Here is an 11,988-nt window from a genome sequence, read left to right on the forward strand (position 1 = left end):
GTCTTTGAAGCTACCCTCTTGCTCGGGGGTAGATAGTCGTTGTCCTCCTCGTCGATCATGTTGACACTAACTTTTGGTGTATTCTTCTTCTTCTCCGAGCACTCAAATGCCACATGGCCTTCCTTGTTGCATTTGAAACACCGGTTTTGACGCTTGGGCTCCTCTTTGTTTGTCTTCGGAAGATTGTTAGTCTTCTTACTTTCAAATTCGTTGTTTTCTTTGTTCTTGAATCGACCAAAGTTATGGCGCCATCCTTGAGTCCTGTCAAAAGATTTAGATGAAGAAACTTGCTTTTGAGATTTAAAAAGATGGAACTCCTGGGTAACACGATTCTCCTTCAGAACATCATTCTTTCTCTCACAATTAATGGCTAAAGAGATTGTGGAACAACTGAGAGAATGTGGATGGAACATGTTCACTTCGGCCCTAATGTGAGGTTTCAATCCCGCTATAAACTTCCTCTTTTGGTCCTTCTCATGCACTTTCTCAATGGCTTTAAGTTGTAGGAGAACCTGCCAAAACTTGTCTACATACATTTGCACGGTCTCTTTCTCCAACTGAAGTAAGCCATTCCACTGCTGTCTACTCCTGGCCTTGTATTTGGTGGCAAAAAGTTTTCATTAATTGCCTTCTAAAATTCTTTCCAAGTATGAGGCTTATGATGACCTGCCTTGGTAGCATTCCACCACATTTGAACCTGAAATTTGCAAAGAGTTGAGTCGATTCGAGATTCAAGCGCACCGATGATGCTCGTATTCTCTCGAACAATACCGTCGAGAGATATCAGTAACCACACACACTTGCTCAACCGCCGCAGAGAATTTGTTGAAGCTTTTGATTCGTCCGAAATTGCCAAATGAATTTTTGAAAGCTTTGACAATTAAAATTTTCTTTTTCCCTCAAGGCGTTGCGGAGAGCCTTGGCAAGAAAAAAAAATTCAGCAAATCTATAATTCTACAGACCTTCCAGAAATTAGCCCGGAGCCTCCATGTGCATGTGCTCCCTTGGTTTGGCTTGAAAAGCTTCGAAAGGGTTGAAATTGGAAATATTTGAAAACCTTGAGATTTGAATGGTGTGAAAAGACTTGAGGTGATAAAACCTTAAGTGTGATTAGCTTTTAGCTAATTTTTCCTTCACGAAAACAGCGCAGCGCAGCCGCCGTGAGGATGGAGAAAAACAGTTGGCCCTTGATTATGCATTTATCTGATGCTGGAGCTCTTCAATTTTTGGGAACAGGAGCTGCAGTTTTGCTTGGTGCTGATCAGATCTGTACGGTTGGATCGGTGTGAGATGCACTGCTCAAGAAAACCACTTTTTATCAAAGAGGCGTGGTTTTTAGGCTACTTGCAGGTGGTTTTGCATGTATTCAATGCCTTGCCCAAACCATACAAGCTTGAGACCTTTTATTTTCTTCTTTCCACAATATACAAAGCCTTTGACCTTCATGTAATGCTTTTGCCCAATAAGATACCTTCTCTTTGAGTGTGGTTGGCTCTAATACCACTGTCACAGGAACTTGCCACACAAAAGAGAATCAAAGTACTGAAATTGCACACAATAATCACAAATAAATATTCAACTCTAAACAAATAACAGATTTAGACATATTAAACATAGACATGGAAATAAACATGGAAGATAAACCATAGGCTTGAAAACTATGCGCAAAATAAACATCACCATCAATCAACAAGTGTGTACCAAGAATACTAGTGAACCTCTAGTTCACAAGCACTACACCCCTGCACATCGAGGTGCATAAATATATGAGTACAAATAATTGGCACACTGCCAACCAACAATAATGAAGTATAACTCATAAATGTTGAGGTGATGTAGACGCCCATGCACATGACAAAATCCACGCGACACCTCGTTTGGTGACCCTCACACATGCAACACCTCGTTCGGTGACCCTTGCACACGCATGCCTATGCGACACCTCATTCAGTGACCTTCGCACAATTACGCCTCATTCGGCATCCTCGTACTCATTACCTATACTCAACAAGTCAACATGTTAGGTGAGACAATCAAACACCAATATCAACAACACTAGCATGCGTACACATGGCATCACCCAATCATAACATACATAGCATAGACCCGTAAAACATATGCCAATCACACTTACAATGTAGTATTTAATATATCACGCACGATACTAATTGTTGCACTTACAATGTAGTATTTAATATATCACGCACGATACTAATTGTTGCAAGCAGGCACAATGGTCGGATGGGCATCCCCAATAGACTATAGAGGGCCAATAATGTAACATCCCTCTTGCTTGGGTTAGCAACAACTGACCTCAGTTGCGTATTTGATAGGAGTGTATTAAGACAGGGCATGTGCGGAAAAACCACTCAGGCATCCAACGAGCATCTTCTCTCGGATGGTTCTTGAAGGTCAAAAGATATCTGTTATAAACATTGCCATTTCTAGTAGTAGTCTGCTCATGGTCAATAATTTCATCAGGTAGTATTAATTGCTCTTCATCATTAACTAGCTCTGGAGCTTCATAAACAGGATGAGTAGGGATTGGTCCTTTAAAGGGTCTCAATAGACTAATATGAAAAGAGTTATGAATCCTCCAATGGGATGGAAGATCTAGTTTATAAGCCAAGTCATTGATTTTGTCTACTATCTTGAAAGGACCATAGAATCGAGGTGCTAGTTTCACAACACGATTCTTTTCTACACTTTTAAGTCTCCTCTTTTCTATCCTCAAAAGTACATGGTCTCCTTTTTCAAAAATCATGGGTTTCATTAGGAAAATTCTGGGCTCAAAAGAGGGCTGTTTCAACAATAATATAATAATAGACACATAGATTGAGTGACATGTAATCTACGAACGAGATTCACCGGTGGTGGGACCTCTGTACAAACCCACCCAAAACGTGGAGAAACTCTTATCTTCATGAAATATTAAAAAAAACCATCACCTTGTCTTAAAATATTTAAAACCGTTTTTTTGTCAGAAACTAACACAATAAAAGAATGTTTTCCACATTCCTGTGTTAGACGTGGAGCACTAAAAAATTCTTTCCACCACCCCTAGAACTAATGAAGCTTGAATGCTTGGAATAGATAGATACACATTCTCCCGGTTATTCCCTCAACTTGGTTCCACTTTTGAATCTTGAAACATCTTTGGCGCCCAAAAAGAACACACCGTCCCTCATTTCATCCTCCCTCCTTGATCCACAAAAGCGGTTAGCCCAGTCATCCACTTTCTGCTACTTCTTCTTTCTCATACGTCTGTTATTCTATCATGGCACCCGAAAGTGGACTGAAACGAGCAAGGAGCAGTATCTCATCTGTTGTGTTGTATAACATAAAAGACGAGAACGAAGAATGGATTCCCCAAGTATACAGGAAGTACTCTTGGGTCACTATGCAGCCAGGAAAACAAGGCCACTACCGAGTGAAGGGAAAGGCATCTGAAGACTTGGCCAAACATTGGAAAGGAAGGATCCTTGACTTTAAGATGGCACCAGGAGGGAAAACTGTCAAAGAAGTGTTGATCCAGCATGTATTCATGCAAAAAGAGATCAACGTGGGACCATTGGAAGGACTTCCAAGACACAGACCACATTGTAAGTGCTTGTGTTTTGTATTTCAACGTAGCAAATAAGGTGATTGATATACATTTTTCTGCCTTACACAGATTTGTACCCATCCAACCTTCAGGAGTGGGAGCCTGCACAATGCTTGACGGGGTTCTTGAATGTCGTACATGGTGAGGTGGGGGAACTTCAATATGAAGGTCGTGCACCAAGTGATCTCGCAAGAAGTAGAACATATTTCTATGACTCATTTTATACCTTGCCCACTCAATCGAGTCGACATGGAAAGTTGGAACGTATTCCGTTGCCCGCACTTGATAGTCCGGAGTGGCCATTGCTTGACACAGAAGTGATAGAGTCATACAGGACGAAAATGTTTAATGATATTAAATGTGCTATGAAGCCTAGCATTGGTGCAAGAAATGTGCACTTAAGTTTGTTTGTTCCAATTGCATGCTTTGTTCATTTATTTTCTGATTGTAAACAATTGAGAAAAACTAGAACAACTTTTGTGTGCAAAGATGTAGATGAAGTCTGGCTTGATCATTTGTTTGACAAAGGTTGGAGAGTGAAATCATCAAAGGGAGATGATTTGATCGAATGTCGATTGAACACCTCCGACATTGCATTTCGGTGAGTGTTAAAACATTAAAATGTATTTTTGTGAAACAGTTACAACGCTTATTTGATTATACTCGGAAAATTATCCTAATGATATTTTGGAATCAGATACTATATTGCCAGGCAACATCTGTGCATGTCATTTACTTATAGAAGGTGGCGATGGATCAACAACAACTGGGAAAGCATGGACCAAGATACAAGAGATGGCAGCCACTCTTGCTTGATAGATATAGTTATGATTCGACAGGGTCACCCATCTTTGACATTGGAAGTGGAAGAGAATTGGACTCTCGAATATGTTAGGAAGGAATTAGAAGTAGCTATTCAGAATCCTCCAGATCAATTTTGCTTCAAGCTCGATGGTCGGAAGCTAAGTAAAAGAAGAGAGCATCAGATCATTTGTAAAGATGTTGCAGCCCCACATGAATTGGAGGCACTAGAAGATATATGATGTGACCATGTATACGGTGACAATGTATTTTCCATATGCAATAAACTTATCTATTCAGAACATTGCTTTTGTAATGCTTTATTGTTTAAAACAATGTAATGAAGGCAAGAATTCCCCAATTGAATTTTTATGTACACAAAAAAAGGCTTAAAGTAAGAAAGCAAGCAGTGAAGGAACACAGTAGCAAATTTGATCCTCTGATTTTCAAATGATAAGTGTATTTACATTTGATGTTCTCCCTCCAATACATGTATAGCTTAAACGTACATTTGTTGGAAGAAGGAAAAAACTATTTATGGCTGGAACCCATAGGTATCGGCTTCAGGATGGAGCCAGGGCTCTTCTCCCAAGTATGGAGCCCATGTAAGAGGCTCAGGGGGGCCTATCCCCCCTCGTGGATTGGGCGGGATGAAGTCCACTGGCCCGTCTGGAGGCATAACTTCAGCGACCTCGATCAATTTCGCAATCGTTTCCTCCCTAAACGTTTGGACGTCTAGGTCCACGTAGCGAGACATTGATGGAAACTGCCATCACAATTCATCAAGACATAAATAAGATCAACATGACAATATATAAGAAGATAAACAGGCGCACAAATGCGTATGGGAGCTGAAAATGCTTACATCCTCTGAAGGGAGCTGAAAAATGCTTCGTAGCAGCAACATTGCATTAAGTGCAACCCTCCACCCACAGCTGTAGCCATCTTCTTGTTTGGGGACACTAACCCTACGGATGGTCGATCGATCCAGGCTGTCGATGTCCATGCTGAGGCTCTCGTAAGCTGCCATTAGTTTCCTGACTCCACTGTAAACAGAGATCAATCATTATCCTGATCAATCCGGACTTCTAACTCAAACAATAATATGTATCTTAATGATTTTTACTTACAGCAAAACATTTCCATGGGCACCAGATGTCGAATTTGCAAGGTAAATGACATTTTCTTGCACGTCGACTAGTAGAAGACTCCAATGGGAACTGCACAATAGAATTCTATTAGTTTCAATCCAAAGGAAGCACTATATAACTCGTGTACGGTGATTCCTATAAACATCATGCGAGAGAGAGAGAGAGAGAGAGAGAGAGAGAGAGACAAACTCACTTTTCATGATATGCCAAAAAAAATACTCGGGCATCGTCCAGCTGGACCTCCCGAAACCAGTTCAGCACATCGAGGTACGGAACTGACTCTTCTAGCAACAGTGTTGAGACCAGTGAATCAATCTGGAACACTCGTTGCTGTACATCCTCGGGCAATAGCGAAATAACAAAACTTCACAAGGAAACATATCAAGAGTGAGGCATCAACTTTAAGAGCCAAGAATGAAAAATTGTGGGAGGACAGAGAAAAGAGTATACCTTAAAACACATCTGAGCACTTTGTCGTTGACTTCAGTTTTGGGATCAAACAAAATGTTGATTTCTTCAGCATGAATCGGGAAATAACATCTATGCCCTCTAATATTAAAGGGTACATAGAACTCCGGCAACAAAAATTGCAGCGCCTCCCGATTCATGGCGTGGAGTGCTCGAACATTTTCCCTTTTTGCTTGCAATGCAAGCATTGCAGCTTGATGTTCCCTTTGAGCGCTTGTCATTAAATTTGCCCGAGTCTGATGCTCATGATCTGGACCTCCCTCGGTCACCTCTTCAATTCTCACTTTTTGTACAGGCCGGACATCCAAAATTTGTAACATTCGTTCATCAGTAAACGTAACTGGTCTAAGTGACTTATCGTATCTGAAACGAAGGGCTATAAGGCTGAAAAAATCTTTGTCCATTACTGTCACCCTGTGTGCGTGGGCAGCAAGAACGTAACTATCCAAAAAAAATTCGATCATCCAATCTTCTGTGGCCTCTTGCAAGCAAAACAAGGCCGATGCCTTCCACCTAAACAAAATTCCATTCTGCTCACAAATTCTCCTGGCAAGCCTCTGGAAAGGCAATCTGGGAATAGCAGCTGTCGGGTGCTTCATAAACTTTTTGATTTCTCGCAGGGCTGCCGAATGCTCTGCGAAACGCCTGAGTCTAGGCTGCGTTTTGGACAATCGGGAAGGACTACTTGATTTTCTTGATCTTGAGGCTTTCAGAACGCCCATCTTCTTCCCAGTAGATGAGGGAGCTGCATTATCAATGGGTCTAGCTGTATGCCTTACACGAGCCATCTGAAAACGCAAGAAAAAGCAGAAAACTTTGCCATTCAGTAGTACACGATTAACAATTCACCATAAAGCGAGAGAGGGGGGCCAAGAAAGCAATATGCACTTCCTCGCGTTATGGTGAATCCATTCACCATAACGAGAGATGAAGGTCCACAGAAGCACAATAATTTTTCTCGCATTATGGCGAATTCATTGACAACAATAAGAGGCGGATTATCGTGCATTATTTGAACTTCGATCTTGCCATAAAGTGATTTGATTCACTATAACGCGAGACTAAGAGCCAGTCAAATCAAAATAATCCTCCTCGCGTTATAGTGAATCGATCTACTACAACGGGAGGAGGGTTCTCCCGAATCTCTTACCTTTCCGTCTAGCAGTTTGGTGAGTCGATTCACCATAACACATAGAATAGTATTGAGATTCTAATGACTCGTCGTCTGCTTTACGCTGAATCGAATCACCATGACGGAGGGCAAACAGTCGAAGAGAAAACAACGGCAGGGGCAAACAGTCGAAGGAAAAACGAAACAATCAAGTATTATACAAGAAACACAAAACAATCAAGTAATACACTTTCATCACATTCTATGAGTGGGAATGGATGGAGACTGTCGTGTAGGAGGTGATTTAATTGACACCAATAAGAGGTGGATTATCGTGAATCCTTTGCCCTTTGGTCATGCGTTATGGTGAATTCACCATAACGCGAGTCTAAGGGCCAGTCAAAGCAAAACAATCCTCCTCGCGTTATAGTGAATCGATTTTCGCGAATCTCTTACGTTTGCCTTCTCCCTTGGTGATTCGATCCACCATAAGACATGGAGCTTATTGAGATTCTAATGGCCCGTCGTGTGCTTTAAGGTGAATCGAGTCACCACGGCAGAAGGCAAACAGTCGAAGAATAAACAATGGCACAGGGCAAACAGTCGAAGAAAAAACAAAACAAACAAGCAATATACAAGAAACTTACAAAACAATCAAGTATTATACAAAAACTTACATTTCTTGCTTGTGAATGGATGGAGACTGTCGTGCAGGTGTTGGAAAGTCGGCTCAGTACTGTGGCGGTAGTCGGAAGTCAGCTGGAGGCAAGCAGGAGGACGGACAAGGCAAAATCGATAAGAGGACGAAAAGGTGGCGTGATTAACGGCTTTGATTAGTCTTTAGAGCGAACACACGTGCTGGCGGGCTGCCAGGGCGACTAGGCGGCGCTAACGTGTCGTATAGCATTAAAAAGGGCTTTGATTAAACTTTATACCTTGTACACGTGCTAGGTACACGGCGGGATGCCACGTGGCATTCATGGAATGGCGGGTGAAAACGCGGCGCTGACGTGTCGCGTAGCATTAAAAGCGGATTTTGTAGGATACTCATCTCATTTATTGCCTCTTTTGCTAGGTACACGGCGGGATGCCACGTGGCAGTCATGGAATGGCGGTTGAAAACGTGGCGCTGACGTGTTGCGTAGCATTAAAGACGGATTTTCTAGGATACTCATCTCATTTATTGCCTCTCATTTATCCCACCAACGGCCTTCATCTCCATCAACGACTGACTATCTCCTCCAACCCTCCTTCATCAATCATCCTCCTGTATCCAACGTCAAAGACAAACCTCCAACCTCCTTCATCTCCATCTCCTGCGACGATTGTGTACAATTCGTTTTCCTGGTATTTTTATCTCCTTTGTGCTTTTTTCTTCTTTTGTTATTTCGTTGTTTTGGTTTCAGTCGTGGAGAACTTCTTGCTTTGTCTTTTCATCGCGTTAAGGTGAATTGAAAACCTATGACTCCTCGCGTTATGGTGAATTGACTGCGAAGTAGAGTATTTTAATTCTTTCGACACCTCCTCTCTCAGTATGGGTACTGGAGAACTATCTTTATTTTTAATTCAACATAACGTTAGAGGCGTTGCCAAAGGATGATAAAGTCGTCATATTGCGGTGAATCAATTCACCACAAAGCGAGCGAAGGTCCCATAGGAAGCACAATACTCCTCCTCGCATTATGGTGAATCGATTCACCATAACGCGAGAAGAGGTCCTTGACTTAGCTGCAATTTTATTTGCGTTAGGGAAAATAGATTCACTACAACGCGAGGAGGAATACCTGGATTCCTCTGGCATCTCCTCTCGCGTTATGTTGAATCCATTTACATTTTCTTCTTTTGTTATTTCGTTGTTTTGTTCAGTCGAGGAGAACTACTTGCTTTGTCTTTTCATCGCGTTAAGGTGAATTGAAAACCTATGACTCCTCGCCTTACGGTGAATTGACTGCGAAGAAGAGTATTTTAATTCGTTTGACACCTCCTCTCTCAGTATGGGTACTGGAGAACTATCTTTATTTTTAATTCACCATAACGTTAGAGGCGTTTCCAAAGGATGATAAAGTCGTCATATTGCGGTGAATCAATTCACCACAACGCGAGCGAAGGTCCCATAGGAAGCACAATACTCATCCTCGCATTATGGTGAATCGATTAAGAGGTCCTTGACTTAGCTGTGATTTTATTTGCGTTAGGGAAAATAGATTCACTACAATGCGAGGAGGAATACCTGCATTCCTCTGGCATCTCCTCTCGCGTTATGTTGAATCCATTTACACCACAGAGATTTGTTGTTTAAGATCGACTGTCTCTTGATTCATTGCCTGCACTAATATTTTCCATGTCTTTTCTACAGACTTGAATTCAGCCATGTCGCAAGTTCAAGTCGAATTTGATGTGGACGAAGAGATCAAAGAAACTCCTACAACTCTATTATATGACTTCCTGTACAAATGTCGACATCATGATTTGCACCCTGCAATTTCGTTGATGTTCAATAGCGATTTTTCTCTGGAGGAAACATTGTCTAGCCATCATGGATACTTCGAAGAGGCAAAGCAAGAGTTTGACGAGCTCACAAATGAAGAACCAATGATGATTGATGGGAAAAGTCACATTCATTTTAATCTCAAGGTTTCGCCGGATAAGAAGCAGAGGTTAAACAGGGATTGGCACAAGGTGCCATGTGACAAGAAGAGAGCCTTGCTTTGCCCTTTTCACAAAAGAAAGTGCCGCTTGATGGAATACTCCTACGCCTTCTTATGCTTCTTGCACATGAACGTGCAATTAACAGATGAAGAAGGTACAGAGCCGCTTGCAAAAATTGAAAGTGAAGACACGATTTCTCGTCAGGCAAGTCCCACCGCTGAGGATGCTGCTGAAGAGGAGGACACTCCTCATGTCATTGAGGAGTTCAATGTTGAAGAAGAGAGGAAGCTTAGTTCGGTGGTTGATATTGAGGCAGTTAGAGAACAAAACAGTGATGTAGGTCAGCTTGTGATTGAATCAGATGACTCCTCCCCCATTCCAACGCCATTACTCCCCTCCTACCAAGTAGGAGATTCAGAATATATATTGCTGACAGACATACAACGTGTATTTAACTTAAGGGAAGATCAGTGCATAGCTTTCATAGCCCAGAATCTGGAGGTCGATGACAATTTTGTAGATGATGATGGTATAGACAAGTACCTACTAGTGGATAGCCATATAAAAGACACTGAGTTCCTTTCTGCTGCAGCAACACTAAATATGATCTATGCTGATGCCCTTAGATATGAAGGAAAAGATGCCACAGAGGAAGAGCTACAAGAAGCAAGGGACAGATTGAATATCACCAACATGGGAGGGTGTAGGGATGTGCCAAACAAGTCAGCGGAAAACGTTCCTAGTTCGAGCACTAATTTATGGCAAGACGCCTTGCTTGAAGCAGATGAGAACCAAGAGGTTAGTTTTTTTTTGTTCTGGATTTGGCTTTATCAACTTTGTCCTGAAATGTTTGGTGATGTTGTTTCTGGCTAATGCTCCTTTATTTTTTCAGTTGGAAATATATGAAGACACATTCCTCAAACGTGCTTCAGGCAAGCGTATGGCGGGATTGGGCCACGATTCGACACTAGGAACATATATACACCGCCTAAAATTCCCTCAAATTGTGATATTCCACGCTAGCTACTCGAAGGACAACGCCAGTTTTCCTCTGATGGCGATAAAGACTTTATCCAGGTATTTAGGTGGCTACCACGTAAGGCTGAATGCAAACAAGGCAATACTTCTGGAGCGGCAAGCAGCTGTTCGAATTTTTGGAGAGGGACCTGGAGTATATTCGTTAAGATGTAAATATTATTTAACATATGCTGCTTACGGGTTGGCATGTGGAATCACAGATCCCAATCTGTTGAGTGATTGCGGGAAGAAGCATCTTCTTAGAACAGCAAGACCAATGGTCCCTCTTGTGCCATTAATAGAGGATGAAGAAGATGATGCAGAAACGTCAACAAAAAAGGCTCGGCTGGGGGAAGTCTCTGATCAAGATTAACAAATTTAGATTGTTCCAGTTTCTCAGAAGTTTCGTCATATTTCTCAATACTCTTCTTGTTTACCATTGCAAACTATGAAATGTATATATATTGGAAACATTTATATGGGACATAGATGAAAGCTTTTGTTCTTTTAAAATCTTTCTCAGTTACATCACTGTTTTACAATATATATTTCAATGATCAATTTTCTTCCACACTCTGCCCTGTCTTTGTCGTTGTCTTAGCCATTCAGCATGATTCTGCTTTCCCTGTGAGGAGACATATATTGAACGTCTCCGTTCAGCCTGAACCTTTCTTATTGCACATGACACAGCTGATTCAGCATGTTTGATCTTCACACGAGCCCTCACTTGAATCCGCCTATACCACCACTGACATAGTTGCTTCATGGGATTACTTTTCTTTATTCCTCCTCCATGTTGAGTGGCCCTTTGATAGGCACAACGTGCTTGCCAATGAGATCTTTCCATGCCTTGGGTAGACCAAATCCCAAGGCTTCCAAACTCTTCCGCAAAGAAGGTTCCATGTGCATGCAAAATGTGCTACAAATGCTCAACAACAACAAGACATTTAGTATCGTACAATATTTTTTGAACAACAAAAAATACTCAAAGCTGTAGGTTTTCAAGTAATAACCATGTATTGTGTCAAGTTTGTCGCACCCCATGCCTTTTCATAGCTAGTGTAGAACTCTGTCACAACTGCCTCAAATTTCTCAACATCCCCATCTTCAAACCTTGCTTTTTGCAACAAAGGTGCTAGGCGATCAAGCGCCAACCACGCTTTGGCCTTTGCCACCCTTGCTTGTCC

At 41.7% G+C, this 11,988-nt stretch overlaps 1 long non-coding RNA gene across 1 annotated transcript; it reads right to left on the minus strand.

Annotated features, from left to right (window-relative positions):
- Nucleotides 1–5,092: 5,092 nt before the first annotated feature.
- LOC147638675 (uncharacterized) lies at nucleotides 5,093–6,008 on the minus strand. Its single transcript, XR_015265557.1, has 3 exons — nucleotides 5,750–6,008; nucleotides 5,536–5,625; nucleotides 5,093–5,451 (listed from the first exon to the last, which is right to left on the minus strand). It is a non-coding gene; the product is annotated as an uncharacterized LOC147638675 (long non-coding RNA).
- Between the last annotated feature and the right edge of the window lie 5,980 nt (nucleotides 6,009–11,988).

This window comes from Cibotium barometz, chromosome 5, assembly GCF_041138505.1.
Source record: "Cibotium barometz isolate CiBa-2024 chromosome 5, ASM4113850v1, whole genome shotgun sequence".
NCBI lineage: Eukaryota > Viridiplantae > Streptophyta > Polypodiopsida > Cyatheales > Cibotiaceae > Cibotium > Cibotium barometz.